General features: G+C 39.9%; 1 long non-coding RNA gene across 1 annotated transcript; it reads right to left on the bottom strand.

Moving 5' to 3' along the window:
- LOC120495612 lies at positions 1-26,591 on the bottom strand. Its single transcript, XR_005626652.1, has 3 exons — positions 26,460-26,591; positions 836-902; positions 1-122 (listed from the first exon to the last, which is right to left on the bottom strand). It is a non-coding gene; the product is annotated as an uncharacterized LOC120495612 (long non-coding RNA).
- Positions 26,592-27,912: the final 1,321 nt, after the last annotated feature.

Below are 27,912 nucleotides of genomic sequence, written 5' to 3'. Positions count from 1 at the left end.
GGGAGCACAGAGAGAGACAATGGTGCAATTATATTTCTCCAAGTTTCCAACTGCAGCAAAACCCTGTTGTCTCTCAGCGCCTGTGCGTTCAGGCAACTCCTCGCTTGTTGCAATAAATGGCTCTTCAGGAACAGAAGAACACACAAATGCAGGTATTAGTGAGTATAAACTATACTCAGCAAAATGTTTCCAAGTATCTGTCTCTCCTAGCAGCCACACAGGTTTGGCACCAGGATCTGGGGAAGAATCTGTTTATAAAATCGGTGTACATTTGCTTTGAAGACAGAAAACCTCACAGACTGGTCAAAACCCTGGCCAAACTTTTGAAATAAAATATTTGTTCTGATGCTATGATTAAATGGAAGCCTGTATTTAAATCACAGTAGGACTTAAATGAGAGAAGCCCTGAGAGTTGGACTTGATGATCCTTGTGTCCCTTCGAGCTCAAGATGTTCTATGGTTATATCAGATTAACATCACATTTATTAGCTATCCTCCCATGTGCAACCAAATCCCACAGCCCTACTGAAAATCCAGTTTTAATTTTTTACTGTGTATTACGTAAATGCCTACCTAAAAGCTCATACTTAGAAGTATGGAAGTTATACTGAAATCTTATTTGATATCAATGTTAATGAAACATCAATTTAGAATGATGTTGTAGGAATTGACAGAAATTCCAAAGCCCACCTAGGACTAAAACATGTGTTTTAATTATTCTGAAAGTTTAATTTGCTCTTAAGGTGCTTTGTCTATATGAAAATTGAAACATTACAAATAAAAGGCAGTAAGATTGAAGTTAAATTGTCAATACACTTAAGTTATAGTTTCCAACCTTTCAGTTAATGGAGACTCTAAGGCAGGGTTATAGGGTTTAACTGCAGTATATTCTTTTCTTCTACCTGAAAATGAAGACAAAATAATTCTCCATATGCCTCTACTAGAAAAAATTAATAATACCTGAACAAACATACTCCTTTTTCTCTTTATATAGTAATCTTGGATGTCCAAAACTATTTCAGTACCATGCAAACAAATGTCGTTTATCAAATTGCAGCATAGTGGCCATAATGATGCTTTAATTGTTCAGAAAAATATTATTAGTGTCATTGCAAGTCTATGAAATTACTGAAAGAGTCAATGTATTTGATATAAATATTTTTAACTACTGCTGTAACTCAAACTCCATTCCAGTTTTTACTTTGGAGACCATATTTTTTTACTATACTAGTTCAATTGCATTCAAAAATAATTGAATTAGAAGAAAAAATTCTATGGAACTTGTATTTTTTTCTGTGAGTATACTGGAGTAGTTCTAAAGGACAAGTTAGGTGGGTGAAATAAAGAAGAAAACACTTCTGTCTTGATGAAATTAAAAAAACCAAAACAAAAGCTTTTTGTTTTTCTTTAAAAGATGAAGGTATGTACTCCAATAAGACAGAGGGTAAGAACATCCCTGATAGCTCAATCTATTCTGAGCTAATGTAAGAATTTGGTTACAAGCTTGCCAATTAATTATGTTATTTGACACTTGGGACCAGTTGAAGTCTTGCTGATGTGATTAAACATTTTTTATCTGCTCTGTGGAAACATTTATGCTGAAGTACTTATAATGATTTCAGTTTAAAAATTATTGTTACATAAATTTGATAAGAGGAAAACAAAAATGTGGAAATTACTTCAGGCTATAGACAACAGAAGAATCCAAGTGCCACAGTAGGCAGCCCATCTCATCTATATCCTTGCAATTAATAGGAAAGAAGTCTCATTCCACGATCTTTGTTTCATCTCTGCTGGTGGAAGTGCTTAGCAAGCACATTATAACCCACAGGTTTCCATTAGGCCAGCACACAGCACCAGTACTTTATGAATAACACAGACCCTGCAACTGTAACAGGGGAATAGCATAACAGCCTGGAAAAAACTCACAGAAATGGTTTTTAAAGTGCCATTGGGCACAGGTCTTCCTTCACCAGCACCCCCTCAGAGCCATGCTGTAGCAGCAGGGGAGGGTTGTTCTTGTGGCACCTTTCCACATCCCCAACATATCACAGTTTGAGCTGGGATTGTCTTTCATGAGACAAAACCATGTGATTCCATCAGTGCCGCCCACCCAAGGCAGTAGGAACATACAAGTGTTACTTTCTCATCCTTCTTTCTGCTTATAGGTGACAACCATACATCTCCTTCCTCTAAACTGAGTGTTGTTACCTGACAGAAGTAATTAAAACAAATAAAGAGAAGAATTTGTGTCTGGCTGTAGCAGGTCACTAGCCTTGACAGGGTTTGCTTGTGACAGCACCAAAGCAGTGCTTGGTGCCACTGGACTGTAGGCAGAAAGTAAGCGGCGATTGAAGGGAAAAAACAAGAAGAAATAAATAAAAGAAGAATTTTTGCCTTTTAACCACTCAAGATAAAATAAAGTCTCTTTGTCATAGTCAGTTTATCATATTAAGCCTGAACTAATATTTTCTAATCATAGTGACCTCATCCTGCCAGAATGCACCGGCCCCTAATCCTCGCTGTAATGTTTTCTCATTAGCTGCTCAGCATTGGCCACACTGGTTGTAGCAGCTAAGCACTGCCTCAGGCACCACTGGAATTAATTACCAGAAGAAACACTGCTGTTTTGAATTGTCATCTTGAATTTATCACTTGCCACTTAATGTAACTCATCTGACCTAATAGCGGCTCGGTGTCCCGGCGGAGGAGCGCGGGGAGCGGCGGGTCCCAGCTGCCCGGGAGCCCGGCGGGCAGCTGCTCCCGGCCCGCCGCGATCCTGCCCCGCAGGCACAGCGCCATAACGATGCCCCCAGCAAATTGCAGATGACCCGCGGCCCTCTCGGCTGCCGAGCTCCGGGGGGCTCGCAGGGAGCTCCCGCACGCCGCCGGCCCCGCTCGGGGACAGCGATGCTCCTGTCGCGGCGCGGGGACGTCGCGCACCGCACGTTTCCAAAATGTAATCAAAGTGGCTGCTCGCATACAGACGGGAAAATGGCTGCAGGGGAGCTCACAGAACCAGACCTATAGCATTTTCTCCCAATTTGTGAAGAAATTGCTCGTTGAAACAGAATGGAGGTCAGCAATACAGGTATGAACTGCCTCTACATCCTTGCCCCCACACAGAGTTTCCATGTGTGGCAAGATGAAGGGTCTTCCTAAGGTTTGCAATCTTAAAAGTCCAGAGTAAATGCATTATTTTGCTTAAGGTAAAGACATTTCTCCAAGTTTTGCTGGGCACACACTCTCATCCCCAAGCCTAAATTTTATTTGTGAAGAACTTATAATTGCGGTGGACTCATTTCACCACTTTCTGACAAAAATAGGAATAGCCAGAGTACCCAAATTTCTGCTCAAAGCTGAGAATTTGCAAGCTCCATTGGAGTGCTTAACTCCATAAAAGATGTAATTTTACTATTGGTGGAAACAGGGATGACTCAGTGTAATAAGCCAAGACTATCCTACAGATAACATAAATATTAAAAAAACTGCCTTTTAGTAGGCTTCTAACAATAACAATTCCGAACACGTTTCCTAGGCAAAAAGGTTTCCTCTTGTTACCACCCTGTATACTCATCACAGTAAACTTAGAGAGATGTATAATGTGATATAAACATTAATAGTTTCACAATTGTGTTTTAGAAAGACTATTTATAGAGAAAACACAAAATGCCTCCCAAAAGTATACTTAGACGTAAGCCACCATAATCTTCTTGCTCATGCAGCAGGAAATCTAATACACCAGCTCAATAAACCTGTAGGAAACAAAGGTTTTATGTAGCATTAAGAGTCACAATATTAAAATACCACATAATACATTCAACTACTCTTACAACACTCATTTTAAGAGCCAAGAAAATTAAGTGCCAGTTTGAGAGTAATAATATCAGAACATGCAGAATGAGACTGGAGAAGCACAAAACTAAGAGGACCCCTCATGATATATTTGATGCTTGAATCAGACCCAAATATTTGATAGCAGTGACATTCTGGGTTACCAGCAAATACTGCCCCAACACATCAGTATTTTCTAGAATGTGCTGGAAAATGGAAATTCTCATCAGCTGACTTAAAGATGTTATTTCAAAATGTATGCTTTACCCTCTTTATTGTTAAGAACAATAAAATCATTATCATGGATGTGTCAGTCAAAATCCATGTTCAAATACAGGTACATGAGAAAATACATATATGGGCTTACGAGACTACATTAAATAGGGTATAGAGATCACTGACCTTGTGCTGGAATAATCTAGAAAATTCAGTGATTTAATCATATCAGGTCCTTTCACAAAACAATGTATTATTATTTTCTGAAGGTGTTTAAATGTTAACCTGGTAACTACTCCTCAGATTTTCAGTATAGGCAATGCTTTGTAGGATTCAACTCCTGGACACATGGCTCTAGAACTGAAGACAAGACCAAGAACTAAGAGTCTCTACGTTTCCCATTCCCAGAATCCAAAGTCTTTGCTTCACTTCCAGCTAGCAGCAAAAGATGTAACCTGTTAACATTTTTAGACACCACAAAAAGCCTAACATTTTACATTTGTTTGTAAGTTCACAGCTGGATACTCAGTGGGTTAGGTTTGAGGAAAACTGGTAGATGGAGAAGAAAATAATGTTTTCCAGCCATTCATGCTTTGGAAATGGTTGCTGGATGAACAGAGTTTGGAATGTTTTGGTAAAAGGGATTAGTAGATGAGGAATGAGTGTGGTGATCAAGATATGTTTATCATATAATTCACACTTGCATATATTGTTTATGCACTTATCTAGTTATAAGCAATATTATTTTTATCAAGTCATAGGAAGACTTCAAACCCCTTTAAGAGCATGAAATTATTTTTTTTTTTTAAATAGCATATCCAATTGTAACTCCAAGCAAAACTTAGATAAACACATCATTGAATAACACAGTCTTCACAGTGGTGGTATAAGTATTCTGAGCTTACATTAATATCATACATCTGAAAAAATGACCTTAGGTGTGCATTTGTGGAACATAAGTGTTTATTTCACCCTATTCTTTAGTTATAAAAACCCATATTATAAACTGGAGGAAACATGAGCTGGCATAAAAAGATTCCTTACTAGAGTAAAATATTGTAAAAGCAAATTGTGTCTATTTGGTTTTGGGAGACTAAGTTTATGCAAGCAATTGTCATGCAAGCAGAGTTGGGAGTAATAATGTGGCCTTTAATGACGGAATGATGGACCTGCCAAACACTAGCTCCTGCCATAGACTGCTTGTATTTCCCTGCACAAAGATGCCCATCTGGGAGTTATTAACATATTCTCGTCAATTCAGAACCTGCTTTAACATAATCCATATTTGTTGGAGAAAGTCCAACATCAGCCAGAGAACAGTGGGCACGTGATCTGATGACACATTTCAAGCAGCACACATAAAGCATGCTTGGGCAGCTAAGCAATTCAGAAATGCAAATAGCAAAAAACATTTCTCTTCCTAGATAAAAAGGACAAATCCCTTCTGGCATAACACCTTCTACACTTTTGATACTGAATGGAAACAACAGAGGTAGGAAAGGGACAGGTAGGAGTTTTTCATTCCGTTCCAAGCACACTGACACAGCCCTGCACAGAAGCTGCTGCTTTCAATATCCAGCAAATGCGCTGATGCATGGGGGCAGTGAGAGAGAATACAAATTCTCTGCCACCAGCAGTACCTTACACTTGTTTTATGGTACTTATGGAAATGAGCATCGTTTATTTAAAGGGATCAGAACTCATCATCAAAGAAACCCTTCATTAGAAAATTATTTGGTCCTACAGGTCAGTCTACTCTTGGAAGCTGATGTTTTCATAGAACTAGAATTTCATTGCTCTTTATAATTTGGGGAGATTCACTATGCCTAAAGTTTTCTGAAGTTTGGCATTTATTTTAAAGTCTGCCCTGGTTCTTCTGAGGCCTCACAACATTATCAAACTTCAGTGGCTCTGGGACACTGTGGCAGTGCCAGCACTCACAGAGGGCTTGGCACAGCACTCCCCAGGACAGTATTCCAGAAGGCTGACACCTAAAAACAGCCCTTTTTAAACCTTCTACTCAAGGGAATGTGATGTTTATGGACTTCAGTTTCTGAACGGATAAAACCCCAGAAACCATTTTTTCCTCCTCTTTCATCCAGTCTTGCTCAATTTGGTCAATTTTGGTGTTCAAACTAATATTGCTTATGACCTTTAAAGACTTTCAGGGAGACATTAGTTTTCCCATCACCCAGCCACTATGGATTGATTCCAACACGCCTGTGAGCTACAAAAGGATAGTGTAAACAATAGCTTCCCATTAAACTTCAGTTAAACATTAGGACTGCCGTCCAAAGATCATAGTTAAAGATAACTGAAGTGTTACTATATTCCTTTGTGTAGCTCAGTCATGACCCTAATTAATGTGTCTAGTTTAGACATGTATCTCTTTAAGTAATGGGTGGTTTGTTTGGACAATTAGGCAGAGTTGACAAGGAAATTTTCCATCAAACTGGGTCATAAAAAGTACATTATTCAGCATTATTATGAGTAAAACACTATTTATTACCCGAACTTTACAATACACCATTATCAATCATTACCTGTCATTAAGGTATGTTAACATGAGATCAAAGAGACAAAGCCAACTTAAACAAACAGGCGTGCAGAGAAGGCTTTTAGACTTGCTTATTTAAATTGAAACAAGTGTAGCTGAGTCCATTGATTAGCTAGAATTCCCTTTCAACTGAAGATGCAAATCAGGTAATCACTGCAGTCTCAGAGCAGCCCTTACTCCTTGACACAGATCACAGCTGTGCTCTTTCCAAGAGAGAGGTGGCTGGATGCACCCACTGCAAACAGGGGAAAATCCCAGAGGGATTTCTGGCCACAAGTTTAGATTCACTCTCACTTTAACTCTGGCCTAGACTATTATTTGACCATTCATTAAAAACAAATAATATAAAACAGAGGTAAGTAACTGATTTTAAGGAATTCATATCTTCCCAAAAACCTGAATCACTGATTCAGCAAGCTATTCCATGCCTATAAAACGAGCTTATTAGCTATTTTCTTAGCAGCAGCACCCCAGTGTTTGAGACATAGAACTGGATTCCCATTGACCTAAATGCCATGCAATGCTCTCAAACACAAACACTCAGCACACTTTGTGTCAAACAGAGAAAGGCCTACAAGAGTTCTCTCATCACACTGTGCCGCGGATCTCGGCAGACATCCTGAAAATCAGGAAATGATCCCTGAAAACCCAGCCCTACTGTGCACTGAATAATACTGCTCTATGAGCCACATTACAATCAAACTGATGCAGTATTTCCATGAAGCTAACACAACATGTAAACTGTTAGGCAAGGTTTTCACCCAAAATAACAGATTTTAGATGTGTGAGCATGTTTGGATCTTTTCCAACCATGCCATTTAACAGTCTTGCTGCAGTCTGCAATTTTATTCTGCCCTGCGTGATTCAATCAATGTTCCAGAGAGCTGAGAAGGACAAAATTGGAAGTCTCAAACTATTTCAGATCAACCAACTCTATGCCAAATCTTTCTGAAATTTTTGAACAATTTTAATTCCTTGTTTCTCAGCACACAGTTGATCATCTTCTTTTTTTTCCAGATAAGGTTCTAAGTCATAGACACACATCAATTCTCATGTCCACAGAAATATTTCCCTCAAAAAGAAGTTCCATATCAAATGCATGCATATCATACTCTAATTTCTTCTATTGATCACAACTTCTGTACTATGATAGAGCCAAACATTAAGAAATAATTGATAACTATTCTCATGTTTTCTCTGACACTATATATAACTGGAAGGCTATTGCCAAGGAAATGGTACTGTGTCAGAAATCCAGTTTCAGAAGGCAAATGAGGAGGAGACAGAAAAAGGGCGTACAGCCCGAATTTGTCAAAGCAAATAATGCTGGGGCCAATTTAAAACCTTCCCAGTGCAAAGAGAATAGGTGGTAGGGCCAAGTAGGGCTCACTTAAGTAGTGAACAAGAGCTATGAGGTAGAAAAATAATTGTAAGAGAAAACATTAATTGTACCTCACACTTTTCTGATCAATTGTGGTGTTTTGGTGGTTTTCTTTATACTATCAAAGTTCTCCATTAACATCTTATATTCTGAGAAAACAAATCCTGCAAGCATCACAACACTGGCCATTTCGATGGAGCTACTCCTTATGTCAGAAAAGCTGATGATTTTCCACTTTCAGAAACAATTTCATTGAAAACACCACTCAAAATTAGTGCATTTTCCTTTCATTCTCCTTCCTTTTTTTTTTGGTGTAGCTGTTATGTTGCTTTACTCAACCTGGTCTATTGCACTGCATATTGCCACACGATTTTACCTTTTCCAGCTCATTTTTAATTGCTTATCATTGCTACCTTTCATGTAAAGAGACAGGGCTCTGCCATTCTTACTAATTATCCAAATCACTAGTCACCACTTGCATGTGTGTGGCCTTGCCTAAAGCTTTTAACCACAAGTTGTGTCACTAAATCAAAGCAAGTTGGAGGTGTCTCTGCTGCAGTGATAAACTAATAAAGGTTACATGACATGTCTTTTAAGCCTTTGGAAGTATTGTTTCTAGGATTGCAGCACTCAAATAGCACGAATAATTTGATGGAGGCAGGGAAGGCTGGAAGGTTATCCCATGCTGTGGGTTGGTGCACTGCTGTCCCACTGAGCTGCAGCCACAGCTCTGCAGCCTTAACTCAGCCTCAAACACATTTGGTGACAAAGCCCTCCACAGTGAGGGCACCACCTTAACACCTGCCCCAGGATACCTCCTGATTCATCATTTGTGTTGGGGACCACTCTGGAGAAGCTCTTCATCCTACTCACACTGACCTGGGTCTGCCTCTTTCCCCACAGTACACTTCAACTTACTCTGATTCTTAGGAATTTTAGTGTGAATTAACAACATCCTATTTATTGAATGAAGCAGTGAGATCTGTGGTGGCAGTGTGTGTGGGCACGTGTGCACTTTTGCCATGTCCTGCTCTTGGACAGGATCATAGTTATGCAGCCAATGTGCCATGGCAATCACAACTTCTTTTTCTGAATGGATACACCTTGCCCTGTCTCTCACATCCACATCCACTTCCTCTGCATAGCACTTCATCCTTTTTTTCCACTCTAAATCCATAAAAATAAGTAAAGGATTATTGGTACATGTCCAAAGCTTTTCCCTCAGCCTTCTAGACTGCAATCAAATATGAAAATATGAATTAAATTTTTTTCAGATTTTCTCAGACTTTCCTCAAAAATACTAAGATCTCCCAAAGTCACTGTACCATGACAGAAGGAAAAGGGAAGAGAAAGCATCTCCCAGTAGACTGAGGGAGCTCATGGAACAATAACCTGATATATGAGGTTACTTGCACCCATTTCTGACACTCCAGTTTCCCTTCCTATAAATCGGTCCCTGAGCTAAGAGTAAAAGATAGGGAGAGCAGAGAATGGAGCAGCATAAACTAACTCTTTAATACAAAATGGTTCCTCTGTGGCATTGCAGGTGGAGGCACTCATTCTGAAAAAGACACTTGGCTGGATTAGCAATGGCAGAAAGAGCAATTTTCACTTTCCAGCCCTGACCTAGACCCACGCGGTCCAGACCAGAGTGCACACATGGGCCATTGGATAATCCTGTCTGTGTCCATTCTGGCAGAGCTTTCCACCCTCAGCCCTGCAAACCTCGATCACTGCACAGTTTAGACAGGCCACTCTGCTCCTACAGAGTATTTAAGCTTTGATGAATCTGATCTTGCCCTTCACAAGAATATGTTAAAAGAAAAAAAAAATATCTTTGGTGCTAAATGAAACAATTACTGAAATTTCAACTAAAAACTATTTATTTGATTAGTTCACATTTTCCTATTTTCCTCTGGGTTTTTAAGATGCTGGTTAGTAATTTTACATCCTAGCAGGAAAACATTAAATACTTATAATACCACTGTTACACTGAAAATACTTAGGTTTTATAACATCTTTCCAGAGACATTTAATACTCTACAGATAGGTTAATTTAGCATAAAATAGTGTAATATCTTCCTTATTTCTGTTAGTTCATTTTCAAGATATGATACCAGGCCTAGAACAAGTCACACATCACACACTAGACATAGCACAGAGATTTCCCATTTCACTAAGGAATGCAAAAACCTTCCAGCTCCTGTTGACACCAGTTTTCCAGCTCTGCACTATCTCACTCAGAGAAGAAATGTCTGTACAATGAAAACAAGCACAACCACCAGTTATGGTGCTCTGAACTGCCATCACACAGAGCTCATTCAGGTCACCACAACTTCATGGTCAAGTACACAATCTCTGTTTCATGATTTTGCTAGCATTACACTTGTCCAAATGGGGTCTATCAATTTCTTTCTTTGGACAAAGTCTTTGACAGAATTCAGAGGAAGTATTTTCTGAATCAAGAAAAATTTTTCAGAGCAGTCTGCCTACACTTCATGGTTATGGTGGCAGCAAAAGCATGCTCAGAGCCTCCCAAAGGAGGAAGCCTCCCCCAGACATCTCACCAGCACCAGCTCGTGGCTCCTGAGGGCAGCAAGGGCTCGCTGCTGGGTGCTGGCAGAGGGTGGGCTCATCAGGGCTGGGCTCAGCCGCTGCTTGCTCTGATACAGTTCTTCTCAAGAAGACCCAGAAGGTTCAAAGAACATGATCTTCAGTTATTATGAACATCCATCAGCTTCATGCGGCCACATATTCCTCTTCCAAATGGATTAACACAGGGCAAATCCCCCATAAGGACACTAAAATCCATCTGCAGCAGCTCTGAATTTGGTAGGAATTGTGTGCCTCTTCTCTTATGGCAGGTCACCCACAAGACTGAGCAGGCCTAAATCCTAATCTATTTTGCAATGAAAGTATTGTGTGAAGCATGCAGGATCTGGCCTCAGGGTGGACTGGTAAAAAAACCAAACAAAAGTCAGGCCACTACCCCATTAATCCTCATTACAGATGTTACCAAGGAGGAAACCTTTCTTGGATATCTGCATTTCTGTGTTATCCCTTGCCCTTGGATCAACTCATTTTGACTTTCAGCAATTGGGGTGTTCACAAAGGAATAAAAAGTTATACAACTGACCCAATCTTCTGTTAGAGTAATGAGAAAATCATGTTGTTTTGTTGGTGGGTTTTTTGTTAAATCACAGCCTTTGCTATTCACTAACAATCAAGTGCTGAAGAGCCAATAATTTCCAAAAGGAAATGTAAACAACTTTCTCTGAGGAAGGACTGCATACAGTAAGCTGGAACCTCCTTCAAGTTAATTGCAACACAGTTCACTAATGAAAGTTTCCATCTATTAAATCTTAACAGGCATAACTATAAAAATGGCGCCAAGCTTTCTCTCCTGCCTAGGAATGTCCCAGACAGCATCTGCAGAGACTTTCACACTTATTGTCTTTGCAGGGATAAGCTATTATCCCCAAGCAGCAATGGCAACACACCAGTTATGTGGTTCTCAAATTAATTTGAGCACTGTAGCTGGCTGCAGCAAAGACCACAGCAGTGATACCTGGTCCTTGCCAAGTACTGTGCAGCAGATCTGACCCAAAGTGCTCTGAAGCTGACAGGAATCATCTTCCTTTGCTTGCATTGAGTTCAAGATTAGGGTCAGGATGGGCAAGGACGTGACCTACACTTCTGCCAAGACCTGTGGTCACTTTAGAGGCAAAAAATTTAAATTCTACAGCTTCACACCTGTTTAAAAGAGAACACACTGTACATCTCTCCTGGCACACAGCATCTTGCAGAGACCACCTTTGCTTGTTTGCGCTCCTGTAGAACATCCTGATCCACTACTGCTCTTTGTCTTACATTTAATTTCCTCTCACCAAAACTTGTAGCTGCTCAGACTCTTAACTGACACCTGTGTTTCTCATCTGCAAGAGTTACCCAGGATCATCTGCTGGATGACATCAATGTATTTTTAAGCCTTGCTTTTCTACCACCTCCTCCATGTTTTCAGCTGTCCTTTGCTCCTTATCTACAAAGCATAAAGAGTGACTCAGAACACATGGATTCATTCACTCCTGAATACTTCAGTGACTGTTTTATAAAAGAGTAAAACAATTCTGTGTCCTGGTTGACCTGAGGCTTGCTGTCCAGAGAGGAAAAACATCCTATAGGTCTTTTCCTCTGTTCAGTGAGACTACTGAAATTTTATGTGGAAGGCTTTTTAAAAGCTGTCCTGAACTATTTTGTTTCCTACTGAAAATAGGAATCTGCACTCAACGTCAATTTTTCATTTAAGAGGAATGACAAAAAAATTGGCTTGCAGCAACTGCTTGTTTATATTATTAAAAATATTAATGCTCAGCTACATATTTCATCTTATGAAATAATCCTAGAGTAATTGCATGGCTGCTAGGTGCCATAGATATGAAGCCGAAGTGTTCTGGAAAAGGAAGTAATTGCAAAAAGGAGGACTGGAGCTAGAGAGTGGGGGGAAAAAAATCCTGTACTGTTTTTATTTTAGTAACAGATTCTAGCATCACATGCCTTGAAATAGCTTTTATATTTTTACAGAGATGGGGGAAGAAGTGGTTGCTGATCTTGTACTCCTGAGAATTTCTCTGGAAACGTTTTGTTGATCAAGCCTTGGCAGCCCATCAGCATCTCAGTTCAGGGCCAAACCCTGAGATGAACCATTAACAGTTCACTAATGAGGTCTGGATCTAGCAAACGCTTCCTATGGAAAGTTATAGTGCCATCCACAAAACAGATAAAGCACCTCTTGAACTCTGAGATCCAGTAACTGGCCTGTATATTCCAAGTACAAGTCCTAAAGTGCTTTCCAAGGTTTTCCACCTCTAAGAATGACCCAGGCAAGTTGTACATAAATGTTATATACTAGCATGACACTGAATTACCCATGACATTAGAGTATTCCCTTGGCAGGACAGCTATGCAATCAGAACCAGTCCACACAAGTTCAAAGTGAATCATCCTCTGCCTAAATTCCTTCACTTGAAGGGGCAAGCAATCAGGTAATGGTAGAGTGGAGCTTTTTCCCTTTCCAAGTCAGCACCATCTTTTAGTCTTTGCACATGAAATTAACTGTTGCTGGTGAGTATCCTGGACCAAGCAAACTTTGCAGACATTTGGCTCATAAGGAACCAAGATGAGAAGCAGCTCCAAAGGCATAGCAAAGCACTTGGCTCCTGCTGCAAGGCTTTTGTGAGAGAAACCAGGAATGAAAATTGCTAAAATAACACCAAACAGGGTATCTTTAGATGTCATCTGGAGCCCTGTCTTGTCCCCTTAAATTTTTCTTGTTTCTGCCTTTATTTATTGGGTTTGTTGTATAGCACACAGTGTATTTTGGTAGTGAACACTAACTAAAAATAATTCCATTTGAATAATTTTGATCATTATTTATCTATCCATAGGATCATATCAAGGCATTTCCAGTTGTATTTGGAATAGAGATAATTATCCAGCGCAGTATTATCCAGCGCAGCTCTATTCTCATCCCATTAGCCAATTTTGAAGTATTAACTTAAAGTTATGCTAATAAAGGTAATTGAGATGAGAGATTAATCTCATCCAAATTTCTACAGCCATGAATGTCTTCCCGCTATACAAAGGCAAACTCACCACTGCAACCCCACCAGCAACCAACAGGTACCCTAGTCACATCCAACCTCAGCTGAAATGTCTGTGACATTTCTTTTTGCTTAGCACCTTTGGTTTGTACTTTTGTACAGTTTCATTCTTTCATTCCTTCAAACTTGCAGTTACAACTCTGTTGAGTGGACCAAACATTCCCTCAGAGCAGAGGCACTCCATGAACCAGGGAGGCGATGCAGCAAGAGCAGCTGATGGGGCTGACACGGGAGGAGCAGAGCCTGCCTGGTGTGGGGCAGGTCTGGCAAGGAATAGCACTCAAATTCCTTTCCCAGATCACTGCATGTATCACCACCTCTCTCTCACACGGTGTCTGCACACAGCATTGTCACACAGGCTAATCCCTGGTTTGGATGTTGGGCCTTGGGCTCTGAGTGACATCCAGTGAACTGGGAGGTGTCTGGTGGCCAGAACCTGCACGACCCACGTGCCATAAGTTCAGCTGGTTTGCTCCCCAGCCAAGGCCCACTTTCTCCCAGGATGTCTTCGTCTTCTCTTGAGAGTGAGACAATTCTCTGCACCATGGGAACCAGGACAATGTATACAAGAAGGGAAGCTAGTGAATGACCTGTTTAAGTTTCTTAAGCAAAAGTTGCTGAAAAATAAAGAAGAAGCAAAGAAGGGGGAATAAAAAATGTTTCTGCTAATTATCTCACCCAGTGAAACTACCAAGCTAGCAGAGAGTTAAGAAAAACTCTGAAGGAAAATGAAGTCATACTTAAATGAAGAATTTCTGCATTTAAAAAAACCCTACCTCCATACAGAATAAGCAAATTATTGTGAACCATCACAAGTATATAATTTTTTCAGCTTTTGTTCAAACTTTTCATCCCAGAACCATTTTAAGTTGATTGCATTCTCTTTTAAAACTTAGGTGGAAGGTCTTTAGATATTCTGAATCCCTACATGGAATCCTATCACAATGAGAACAAATGTAGTGTGAACAGACACTGCAAAAATAACTGATAACAGTAATATCACCATGCTTACACAGACAGACATGCTACAGCTGGGCACTCCTTACTCTGATGATTGTGTACCGAAGACCAAAGAGAAACAGAAATAATTTTTCTTAACCAAGACTTGAATGAGTACTTGAAACTTCAACTTTTCCTTGTTATCTCTGCTAGAGTCCCTACAATTATATGTACACTTCTTTTTGTTATGTTTCATGACAGCATCCCAGAAACTATGAATAACAGCGTGGTAAGATTTTTCTAAAGGATGTGCATATTTTTAAGGAAAATGAAAAATAGGATAAGGCTGTGGTGTTCAACCTTTACTATACTGCATGATGGATATAGAGCAGCTCTGCAAGAATTTATGAATACTACATGCTGACCTGGTTATTGAAATGTTTATTGTTTGACTATATTGACTTAAATCAACAGGACTATTGCAGAAATAGGGAGAAATCACTCAAAATAAGATGCCCCAATATAGCTTCTTAGAACTAGTTAAGAAAAAATTTCCCAAAGTATTTGCTGTGAAGATTCTGCCTCCTGAACAAAGCAAGGGTGTAAGTCTTTCCTGCCATGTGAAGCCACGTTTGGAAGCAGAACAGGGAACACTCATGTTCTGTATAGATAAGAAGCCAACAGGGAATTGTTCACACAGGGGACATCTGCCAAAGCATTTAGACTTCATGCTTTGTTTGAGCCTAGAAATTGATAAATTTATAGGCAAGACAGAGACAGGTAGAATTTCAAAGTTGTCTTTTTTTACTTCAAATTTTAAATCTATGCAGCTAAATAAAAATACTTGGCCATTACCAGTGTTTTAATTTGAACATGTCCCCAGGTTTATGAGCCCAGGTCAGTGTCCTGGCCTACTGCACTGTTCTCAGCATTCATATTTGCTACATAAGTGAAAACAAAACATCTGCCAATCACTCACGTTAAGCCAGAACTTGGAGCTACAACAATGTGATTTAAAATAAAAATCAGCTTTTGTGTTTGGTTTTGTTTGATTGCTTGTCCTCACAAATTACTCTGTTGTTTCAGTAAAAGAAAAAAAATATTTAGTGCAATATTGCTGTTAAATTATTAAGTTTTGTGGGTTATTTCTGTAATACATGACAGAAAATGAGACTTCAAATTTGTAGCTGAAAATGATTACAATCACTTGATTACAAAGATACAGCATAATAAAAGCATATGATAAAGAAAATTGTTACTAAATTTTGTATTTGGAACTATTCTTTCATTTCAGAGGATTATAATTTTAATAAGACATTTTCTATTTGTGTAATTATTTATAGAGACCTTTACGTTCTTAGTGGTGTCATTGGAATGAAAGAAAATAAAATTATTATTTAGGAATTACTTAGTCATATCTCTCTGTATGTAATAACCAAGTTTTCATTCAAAGGAAAACCTTTTAGTGCACTTAGCACACATTCATTTGCTAAAAACAGAGAAGCAGCATATTGAGAAATAAAACTTCATTCAATGCAGTTATCAAAATTTCTGATGCAGCCACGAGGTATAGAACCCCACCAGAAAACCAGCAGAGCACCCAGCAGCAGGCCCAGGGCTGTCAGACAGAACTGGGTGGCAGACACGTGTTGGGAAGCTGTGAGTGCTGGAGCCTTGCTTGCCCATCCCAGCCACAGCTGCTGAGGGCATCAGGAACTGGCAGGAGGTGAGGTCTGGCTGCAGAGCAGCAGAGGACATTTCTAACAGAACAGCCTGTGCTGCTTCATAATCTTCTGGGTAATATGAAAGTCCTATTGCACCTGGTCAATCTCACTACCACCCTGATCATTAAACACCCTCTTGACTTCACCTCCCAGCAGGAATGGGCAGGAAGGGCAGCACCACAAGCCTGAACTGAACGAGGCATCCTTCAGTCTGTTACCCACGAGTGCCACCTCTGCCATCTGTTTTCTCTCTCTGGGTGGCTGCACTGCCCTCTGCAAAGGGCTGTACCCTGAAACCAGTCTGGGTGCAAAGCTGCACCAGGCTCAGTAATTTATGCAGAAAAACATTGTGTCAGATGACAGGAGAGCTCCAAAACCGGTGTGGGTATCATTGAGAGACCCGAGGACCCAGCTATCAGCCACAGGTACCACAGGAGGTCTCCAGGGGGCTGTCAGAGGGGCTCATCGCCCTCCTATGTGACACTTCCAGGAGAGGCACCCAACGCGGAAAGCTTCAGATGGCAGCACCATTTGCAAGGTGTTGTTTGTGGGGCTTGGGAGAGTCTGGTACTTGTTCCCTCACACCCAGCCCCAAGCAGACAACTCTCCTGCCCCCCCAGACATTCTGCAAAAGCTGTACTTTTAATAGCGCTTGCAAAAAGACTAAGGGTTTGCTTCTCAAATAAAGAAGGGATGAAAGGAACTTTCCTGGGGTTGTGCTGGCTCAATTCCTGTTTGATTGACTGCTCATGCTGTTGCAATGGTGGTTATTAGAGCTGGTAAAAAACACAATTTCTGTCCCACAGGAATTTCCTATACTTCAACATTTGTTTTCATTCTGAAGCAGCATTAAGTATTTCAAAATAATGAACACTTTTCATAGATTGAATGGCCCTGAAATAAATTAAAACATGTCATTGTGCATGGGCACATTTTCAATCCAAAGGTCTAACCTCTCTTCTCCCCTAGCCAGTCACAAAGGTTTACAAGAGTTTTATTTCCAGATTCATCATGTCAGTATTCTAGCTGATTGCTATTCCTTGGGAAGACCAGAGTGCAGTGCTGAGCTGTCACCACACTGCTATCCCCCCACTCCCTCCTTAGGTTCCCCAGTCGGCACAAACCCAAGATATCTTGGGAGCATAAAGGAATCTTTTGAGGATTTCTCCAGAAAACTCAGAGAGCACTGAGCTAGCAAGAGCTAGATTCAACACACTTGTTTGCTTCCTGTCCTTTTGTGGCACACACTGAAGTGAGCAGAGCAGGTCATTAAAAATTGTGAACCTCAGTGTTCTTGGTTGTCACATGGCCATTTGGTTCTACAGATGGCCCAGGCAGCTCACAACAGTCTTTACCCAGAACTAGCACAATTGCACTTCTTGCCTAGCTGCAGTGCACAGTTAGTGACAAAATCCACCTTCTTTTATCTGACATGGCAGCGTTCTGAGGGAGGAGGAGGATGTGAGAGCCAGCAGCTGGCAGGAGCAGGCACGTGATGACCTGCAGGGGTTCTCCAGCATGGCAATTCTGCCTTCTTCTTTCCTTCCCCTTTTAAAGCAACACATAGCCTCAAATGGACAAGTGACATTCTGTCCTCTCTAAGGACACATGTGAAGGAAGCAAGTGTCCCATCTCCACACCTTCAAGGTACCAGTGAGAACCTCGTCACCATTTTGCACCATTCACCCCTCAGTCACAGATCCTGCCATGCCTCGCTAAATCCTACAGCACTGAGGTTAACATTACTGCATCACAGCCTACTAGGGGGAATGTGGCTGCACGAGTGTCTCTCGGCTTAAAATAGTCTTTATGAAAAGCTTTACTTTAGGGAAATAATGGTAGCAAAGGAATGTCAGATTTTGCTCTCGTCGTTGAAGAACAAAATCTAACAAGGGTGGTTGTCAGCTATTATGCTTTTGTACTGAAAAATTGTACAACCCTTTTAAGTTACATATAATGATTTTATAGCCTTTTAACAAGAGGAGCACCACTGGGTAGAATTTTAACAAGAGAAGCAGGATTGGCAATTTATTAATTTATTTTAAAACAGCTGAATTCCCCAAGTTCTTCCTTGATTTAAGCCACAGCCTGTATTACAAACAGAAGGCATTATAAGCATCTAAAGTAGCCATGGTTTTGATAAAACTCTCTTAAGTAATGATGATCCTGCAGCATTCAGACAAGTCAGGGGTCAATATGACCTTATTTGCCTGGGCCTTTCATTAGGAACACTCTTTCTGCAGTACCATACTTCTGGTACCTCTGAATACACAGAGGATTCATGCTTCAGTTCTGCATGTATTAAGAATGCAGCCATAGCAACTACTAGCATTAATGAACTATTTGCTTATGCAGTAATAATTAACTTCCATTACATTACTTTGTGTGATTACTTTCTTAATTGCCTGAATTATGCATCCATTTAATATTTAATAACCATTCTCAGAAATCAGACACTGGTAAAAAAAAAACAAATTGCTCACAGTTTCCTTGCAATAATTAAGCTCACAAGAATAAATGAAACCTTTTAAAAATGAATGCCTTGTGATTATATCCTTGCATATAGAGCAAGATCCTAAATTAGCTATTTATTAAGTCTAAATTTAAGACCAAATAGTACATTTTTCACTTACGCCTTGGGAAATCAACCTATACAATACCTGACATCACCAGCATAATTAAGTGCCATCTATTTACTTTGAGAGTCACAAATTCTGCATTAGTATTTAGAACATTCAGAAGTGTGTGTGGGGAAATATTTTAAAATGCTTCCTTGGAAAAATAGCATCTTCTTTACCTGAGGTAGCTGCTTAGCTGTGCTTAAAGTACTGGAAAGATCTGTGAAGCATAAATAGCCTTCTGATGGGGAAGGTTGGGAAGGATTTTTTTTTTGTCATGTTTTAATTTACATACAAACAATGGAAATACATTTATACAGCCTGAGGTCAGGCTTACCAAACAGGATGAAATTCATTGTTGTATATGAAAATAATGTTTACAATCAAAAACAAGCAGTCTGATCTACTTCTTTTTTCATGTTGTCATCTGTCTCTGAGCCCTCCTGCCCTGCTAGCACCCAAGCAAAGCCACATGCTGATTTGCAAAGTAATAATGCCATTACGTTATCTCACACCAGCTTTGTTTCCCAATGGTTTGCAATGCAGTTACCAGCTTAAATAAAATGTACAACTGTTATATTGGACATTGTTTTGATGAATAGAGTCTACTGAGCTGGACAAGACTGGTGACCTGCTGTAAGGTTTTTATATTTTGCCTTTTTTGCTCCCTTAAGTTGAATTTACAAAACTGCTCTGCTATTCCACATTGATTATGGCAGCTGTGTACAGATGTGTTTATCTGAACCACAACACAGCTCTGCTGAAGCTGCAGGGATACCAGCACAGAACACCCTCTTTTCCCAGCCATATGCACTACAAATAAAGTGTGCACAACAAAAATCATTCTGGGCATCCTGCACCCAAATACGCCTAATCCAATACAGAAAATAACTGAAGGGCTAATTTGCCAAGAGGTGGGAGAAGGAGAGCCTGCTCTTCCCCTTGCCCATACAGGTGGATAATTTTCAGTGAGATGCACAAGAAGCTGCAGGGAGCCAAGGAGGCAGTGAGGGGCAGCTCCCATTTGGGGTGTCAGGAGCCAGCCACGGCTGCAGCCCCGAGTTCCCAAACTGAGCTGAGTTGATGCCAGTCTCACTGGCTGTTGCTACAGTGGGCAGCATCATTAGGATTTGCTTTTTAAATGATCTCTCAGCCTGTAATCTGAGAGCTGCTAGCAAAGCAAGGTTAGAAAGAAAATGATGGCAGCATGTTGATGCTTCACAGACCTCATGATAGTTTCCGTCTGTCATTATTTACGTCTGACTAGATGCGTCATGTCAGCTACCTAGAAGGCACTTTAATATGAAGCTCTTGTTTTCCTCTGCTTTTTCACATCCAGACTGGGTATTATTATTTTTTTTGCATCACTACACTTAGGTGAAGCTTGCTTCAATCTCTCTGTAATGACACACAAAGAAATAAAAATTGTTTAGCTCATGTTATTATACATGCTTCTATTCTAACAGAGCTCTTTGACATTGTTCACAAAATGGTGAATTTAAATCAATAAACAGACATCTATCAAAAGGTCAACTTAATTTTATTCTTTCAGCTTTTTTACCAGTATTTTAAGCAAAATAATTTCTCCCTTTAGTTTTCAGTAAATATTCTACTAGTGGGTTACAGCAGCAATTGGTAATTTTAATGGTTGATGGTATTTAGTAGTTCAATTAACATTTCATTAATACTGCTTTCTAATGTGATGAGTTCTGTCAGAGTCAATGTAAATAAGGTTACAGCTATCAAGTATATGTCAGTTTTGCCATTATACTACCTCTTGGCAATTCAGATTCAGAGGATTTACTGGCACTGGTTTGGGATGAAATGTGTAATTCGCTCCTGAGTAATACAGCCCTGAATTCCACCCGAGAACTTTTTACAGCGATAGCATCTCATGCGATGGAGAAGGACCCAGTCCTCCCAGGCTTCTGGCAGACAAAGCTCTAGCTCAGAGATGAGCTGTGTCTAAGCATGTGTTCCCATCCCAAATGGACTTTAAAACCCAGCCCTCTGCCATTTACCAGGGAGGTACTCAGCCACAACATTTTTGTGTCCAAAAACAGCAGTTCAATCACTCTGTGGCCAGACTTTGCTGAATAACCATATGAACTTATTAATACAACCTTTTCTAATCCTTTAACTCATCAAGCCTGCAGTTCTGTCTTCTCATCTTGCCCTCTGTGAAATCTAGTGACAAGCTTTTTGCATGCTTTCATTTATCTGAGCTGTGAGGGATCTTGCACACTCTTCAGTACAATAAAAAATTAACCACTTAATCATGCCAAAAAATATTCAGTAATATTTGATCTGCTGTGTTTTGTTCACTTTTGTTTAAATTTCACACATTAGAAAATACCTTTAACGAGTTAATGGTATACTTGCATTGTGTACACTTTAGACTTTTTTATTATTATATTGCTTTCTTAAAAGTAAAACTGGAAGGGTAAACTATTTTTGTTTTATTAGTATCTCACATTATGATCGTTAAAATTTACTAGGTCATCTAGGCTTTGGTAAATATTACTTATACAAAAGAAACTTTAAAGGTCATCAAGTTTTCCCACTTGTCCTCTCAAAGAGAAGTTTTATTTGTTTTCTAATACGCAAATTAACATTATCAAATCAAAAAGTATTTTCTCTTAATCATTAAAATAACATCTACCTTTACAGGGGCTCCAGACAACCAAACAAAAGATAATGTTTTCCCAAAGTTACAAGCACAGCTAGCTCATCTATTCATTGAGTTGAATTCAATGGGCACAGTACATACATTTCTGGGTTCCTGGAAAGCCCACATACAGGTCACAATTATTAGAAGAGTGCTGGATTTTTGCCATTCTCCAAGAAATCTACTTAAAGGAATTTTAAACTCAGAATAATGTATAAATGGCTCACTTCACATGGCAGTCATTCATTATCTTTGTAATTTGATCAGTTGCCTAAATCCTAGGATCTCTTTCTCTGTTGCTCAGTTGGGTGACATTAGCCCTACAAAGACACTGCTGATTTGTCTCTATGGACAAGGCCCTAATGGTTAACTCTTTGGGAAGCATTAAATAGGTTTTCCTTTACTCCTGAAATAACCGATAGGGCTCTGACTGAACTTCGTGCACAGGAGCTTAGCCTGCTTTCCCAGCATCATAGCAGGGAGAATCACATCATCATAAACGTAGTGAGAATAAGCTCTTATTTATGGACAGACTGAAAGGTTTTCACAGGAATTAAATCCATTTTCCAATACTGGCTCTTAAAATGTGAAAAGAAATATAAACTGAAGATGAACCTGCTCACTATCAACAAGACAATTACATCCAATCTCCTTTGTATGTAGTTTATGGTGACAACACCTGTATTTTTTCTGAAGCAACTTTATTTCACCTCGTATTTGGATCTCATTAGTAAAGGTTAATACAGCAATACAGTTAGCTCCTCATGCTTATCATTTACCTCATGTGATCTGCATGTGCCCAGTGTTTTCTGGGCAATATCTGTTATAATTACTGGAGAGCACCAAGTGACACCAACAGCTCTGGATGTCCCTAAGGTCTGTAGATTATAGATTGGGTTGTTCTTGACATTTGTATGGGTTTGGTTTTCAGGTTTTGGGGTTTTTTTTCCTCACAAATGTTGCCATGAAAAGGGTCTGAAATGAGCAGAGTGATTCCCAGGATTTCAAGACTGCACTGGAGTCCTGCATTTCAGAACTCCAGTGGTGTTCCCAGATGAGTGCGAGATCCCCATGAGAGCAGGCAGACCTGTGTGAGGCAGGATGGGGACCTTTTGTGAGCAGAAAACAGCTTCTCCGTTTTCCCCTTCACCCGGAATTAATGCTTGGCTGAAAATTAACTGGCAGACCCCGCTAAAAAACTGCTAGGTGCTAAAATAACCTATGAAAACCTGTATTTTCATTTAAACTCCAAGAGCCTTCTAAATCAAGCTTTCTCCTTTGCTTAACTTTCTTGCCTTTGAAATTCAAATGCGGAGCTGCTTCAACTTTTTACCGGCTCCATACGCTAAACATGTCTCAAGTTCTTCAGCATCTCTTACGCCGGGAATGGACAGACTGTAAACCACCAGTGATATTTAATTTGTGAGTTCAGGCGGTGGCTCAAGCCCCGCGTTCTGCCCCGTTCCGCCGCGCTGGGCGGGAGCGCATCCCGCCGGAGCGGCCGCGGAGCAGCGGGCGGTAGGTGGCAGCCGAGCCCCTGGGCACCGCATCCTTCCCGGGAGCGGGGCGAAAATGCCGTCTTTTTAAAGGTATCATTTCCAAAACGATCCTTTCCGAGGCCTCGGGCTGTACAGGCAATAATGGATAGTAACAGGTTTTGGGTGAAGAGCCCCAAAAGCCCTTAAACTGTTGCCTGAGTTCTGAGTTTGTACGGATCCCAGGTTTTTGGGGATTGCTCTAAACTTATAGGAATGTTTTCTGATGTAAAGAAGTGCCATAATTGTCCAGGACTGTCCTGAGGCTGTATACAGGGGATTTACCCTGCCCAGAACAGAGACAGCCCCCTCCCAGACAGGGCATGGCTGGGCACACCAGTAATATTTAATTTGACCTGCCCACATGCGCACTGCTGAGCTAAAGCCAGAGCCCCTGTTTCACACACAAAAGACAAAAAAACCCACCACCTCCCACTGAATTAATGTTTCATTTCCTTGTCTACACTGCACACACTAAGGAAAGCAATTTAAGATCATCTCAATCTTTTTCCTGCTATTGAAGTGGCAAATATCATTAAACATAAGTGTCTAGCATCCAGGAAAAGTTACACAGCAGCACAGATATGTCACACTTGCAGCAGGACTATTAATCAAAGAGGCACTCTCCATGCACACACAGGCCTCTCAGTATATCTCCTAATGGGTCAGCATCAGTTGTCTTATATAGCAATATTCAGCAATACTCCAGTGACAGATCTGACCAAAATTTGGATTCATTCTTCATAAAATATTGGCAGCTCCATGAAGCCATTTTCTAAGTAAGAGTCTTTTACTGTATTCATCACCACATGCATCAAGTAAACCACCATTAAACTGAGAAAGAAAAACATATTTGAATTTCTAGAATCAAAAGAAAGTGCATCTCTAGTTATGTTTTCAAATGACTGAATGCTGCTAATCCACCGGCCCTCCCAATCTCACTTTCTGTTCATGCAAGATTTTTTTCTCATGTTACTTGGTCAAACATGAGGAACTTCTGGAGAAAAAAGTAAGGACAGGTGATTCCATTCCAATTCCAATTTCTTCACTATGCTGTAAGAACCATAAGTTTAATTTTACTTCTGTGGGGAAATACAGTAGCTCTGGGAAGCCATATGTTTTCAAATGACTGAATGCTGCTAATCCACCGGCCCTCCCAATCTCACTTTCTGTTCATGCAAGATTTTTTCTCATGTTTCTTGTTCAAACATGAGGAACTTCTGGAGAACAAAGTAAGGAGAGGTGGTACATTACTATTTCATTTTCACATGGATCATTCCGATTTCTTCACTATGCTGTAAGAGCCATAAGTTTAATTTTAATTCTATGGGGAAATACAGTAGCTCTGGGAAACCATTTTTTTCCTCTTATCTTTCCTGGGACCTTAGCTTGAGTAAAAGTTTTGAATTTTGTGAACATATTTTGTGAACACAGAAGTGGCCTAACTAAAGCACTCCACAGCTGTTAATTAGCTTGTATTACTCAGCAGAACCATATACAGAACACAAGGAAACTTGACTTTTCAGAGTGATTGAGAGTACCTTGAATTTGGACCATGAATTTTGTCACAAACTGCAATGAGATGATGCAACCCAGCAAATGCAGAACAAAGTATCAGGCCCATCTGATATCCAAAATTATCTCTTTTGAAGGTGTGTTTCTACAAGGATTGGTATAAGTTTAATCAATTAAAGCTTAGAAATATTAAAGGGCTGACTGAGGACATTGTCTCTGTTCCAGAAATATTTAATCAAGGGGTCAAGAAAGTGAACTGAGGTCCTTGTTCTATAGGTAGAACAAAAAACGAGAAATTGAAGTGCTGCTCCATGAGTAGTACTGTGAAATACAGTGATAACACAGGCAGACCTGGGCAAACTATTACTTTAAAAGAAAAATTTATCCAAGAAAATGGAAGAAAAAACTTTATGCTACTGCAGAGTAGTACTTTTAATCACAAAAATAAAAGAAATATTAATAATGTTTATTCTTTAAATTTTGCTTTATCCTAGACCTATATGACATTTCAAAACTTACAGTGAAAGTTTTGAAATATGAAGAGGATTCGCCTTGTAACAAAATAGTTTAAGCTGCAAACTCAACTCACCAGCTGTGACATAGTGCTATAAACTGCTCAGAAGAGTTTATCATTGGGAGATCAGAGCCTTTTGTTTTAAGCCTTTTTGGTTTTTGGCTACAAACCTCTGGCCCTGCCAAAAGGCAATCAGGGACCATCAAGTGGGAATAAGAAACTCCAGATGAAACTAAAAGCATTCAGATTCGTACTCAGTCCTGAGCTGACAACTTTTGATGATGGGAATTCTACCATACTCCAGTTAAACTGGTCTATATATGACTGGGTGAGCATCTGCATCTATTTATACTGGGAAGTAGAAAGGTCGAGAAAATGAAACAGACTTCTAGTAATTTATCTTATTACCTTTAGTAGCACAAAAGCTATTTAAATGTCCATTATCACCTTTCCAAAAAGAAGAATGCACCATAGCCATGCCAGTATTGCTGATCAACACGTGAAACCTAGGCTCACATGAACGTTATCACATCTGCATCATCCAGTACAAACAACCCAGCAAAATATAGACATTCTACAATTCAGAGCTGATAAAATAGTTCAGAGCCAGAAGACCATGACATATGTGGTCAGGGTTTTCCAGAGAGCACATAACCTGCTAGGTGGAACACCTGTTCTACTGGCTCCTACATGAGCCGGTGGATGTGGAACATCTTCTATGTTACCAACCAGTTTGGAAAGAGTACATGTCACAGGTACAGGACACATGGAGACAGACATTGATCATTAAGTTTAGGCAAAGCATGCCACTGCAGGTTTAAGTTTTCCCGTCACTAAAACCATAGGAGGAACTTATTTATCGTCCTAAGCAGAAACATCTAGTCCTTCTTGTAATCACATTTGTCATGCAACTATCTGTTCTTTCCAGGCAATGGGCACAGGTTTTAACAAGCTAAACTCTAATTTGACACGTCCTCATATCCTTCACTGTGAGAACAAAGCAGAAGAAGGAGTCTCTAGAGAGGCTGCAGAACCAAAGTCCTTCCCTCTCCATCAGGGTAAGGAATTTTAGATCAACTGTACCTTTTTATGTTTGATGCTCAGCCCTTTCTTCTTTCCATGCACATCTAATATCCACTCCACACAGCTTTCATAATTTTTGCAGCAGCCAACACAAAAGAAATGGTGAATTTAGTATTTATCTCCATTTTATTCAACAGGCACATTCTGATTTGCATAAAAAGGCGTAATATTGAAAAAAACTAGTAGGCAGATTCAAGAAAACACTCCTTACTCACCTCAGCTACTGTTTCACAGGCTTTACACACATTGCACATCATCCTTGCTCCCTCTCCATCTTCCTAAAACTTGCATTGTCATGTTTGTCACTGTTAAGTAAGAAACAGCACAGACTCCCCAGAAGGCTGGTTTGCTCAGCAGCTCACCTTACTGCCAATTCTCTCTTTTTACACACTGCTCTGATACAGATAGGCCAGATTGGTCAATTAGTTAATACATTTCACCTGACTGGTTAATTAACAAAACACCTTTCTTATAAACAATCTTTGAGAAAAAACAGAGAGTAGGAAAGCAACACCTGCAGGTTGTTGATAGTAACAAGCTATCATTGTTTCTCTTCAACTCCCTAAAGCCTCACAAGCTGATTCTGGAAAACTTAACCACTTTTCTTGCTCTCTGACCAGGCTGTCACATCCACAATGTTTGCTATACACATCAGGCTACTTTGTTGTTCTCATCCCTCAGTCAGATTTCTCTTCAATCCTAAGCAGCACCATTCATGTAAATCAGCACTCCTTAGGAAACAGGTAAGGAAATGAGTGCTTGATCTACAATTCTTAGATAGTATTCAATTTATTGGAATTGACTGAGCAATACTTGATCTCTCTAATTGAATAATTATGTAGTGAAATGAATGCTTATATGCAGTAATACGTGCAGTCAATACAGATGACTGACTTTAGAAAAAAATTAAATGCATGAAGGAGGATGCATTTATTATTTTTTGCCAAAAATATATTTATCTACATATTTATACATTTGGAGGGGGGTCTTACCAAAATCTTTGATTTCTATCTGTGAATACCTTCTTGCATAACTTCAGAAACTCTGATTTCCTTGAACACTACTCCTGTTCACAAGGAATTAATTTCCTGCTACTGATATATGCTCAGAGATTCCAGCATCAATCACATTTGAATTTGCACTGCAAGCACTTGTAGATGCATTAACATTAAGACTACATGAGACTGGAGTAACAGGCTTGCTGTGCTATCAGAGTCCTTTCTCTGTAATGATCTTTGCACTCAGTATTGGATAACGAGAAATCGAAGTCCCAGTAGCCTGCAATTGGTGTATGAATTGTCTGCTTGCATCCCCCTCATAGATCTCTGACAGGGCTCAAAGAGTCAGTCTATAGACCCTGCTCTCTCAAATCCACTTACCAGTCTCAAGCAGAGAGCAAAGGCAGTCACAACTGAAACTACAGGACAAACATGTACAGTATTTCCAACAAAGCTCTTGCAGTCTCCAGCATTTTTTCAAGAGATTTCTCAAGCTTGTTAGGGTTTCTACATCTGGCCCTCCTTGACCTGGCATTTCATCCAATTATTTGTCCGTTCTCCCCCAGACCCTCTGCACAGCTTTAGCAAGGTACATTATTCCCTTCTGAAAGAGATGCCTTCACCTGCTCTCAATCAGTTTGCACAAGCTTCATTCAATGGCCCTTAACTC

This window comes from Passer montanus, unplaced genomic scaffold (assembly GCF_014805655.1).
Source record: "Passer montanus isolate IOZ18808 unplaced genomic scaffold, ASM1480565v1 scaffold1, whole genome shotgun sequence".
In the NCBI taxonomy this organism is placed as follows: Eukaryota; Metazoa; Chordata; class Aves; order Passeriformes; family Passeridae; genus Passer; species Passer montanus.
The sequence above is the reverse complement of the archived record's forward strand: the minus strand, read 5'-3'. Positions and strand labels throughout refer to the sequence as shown.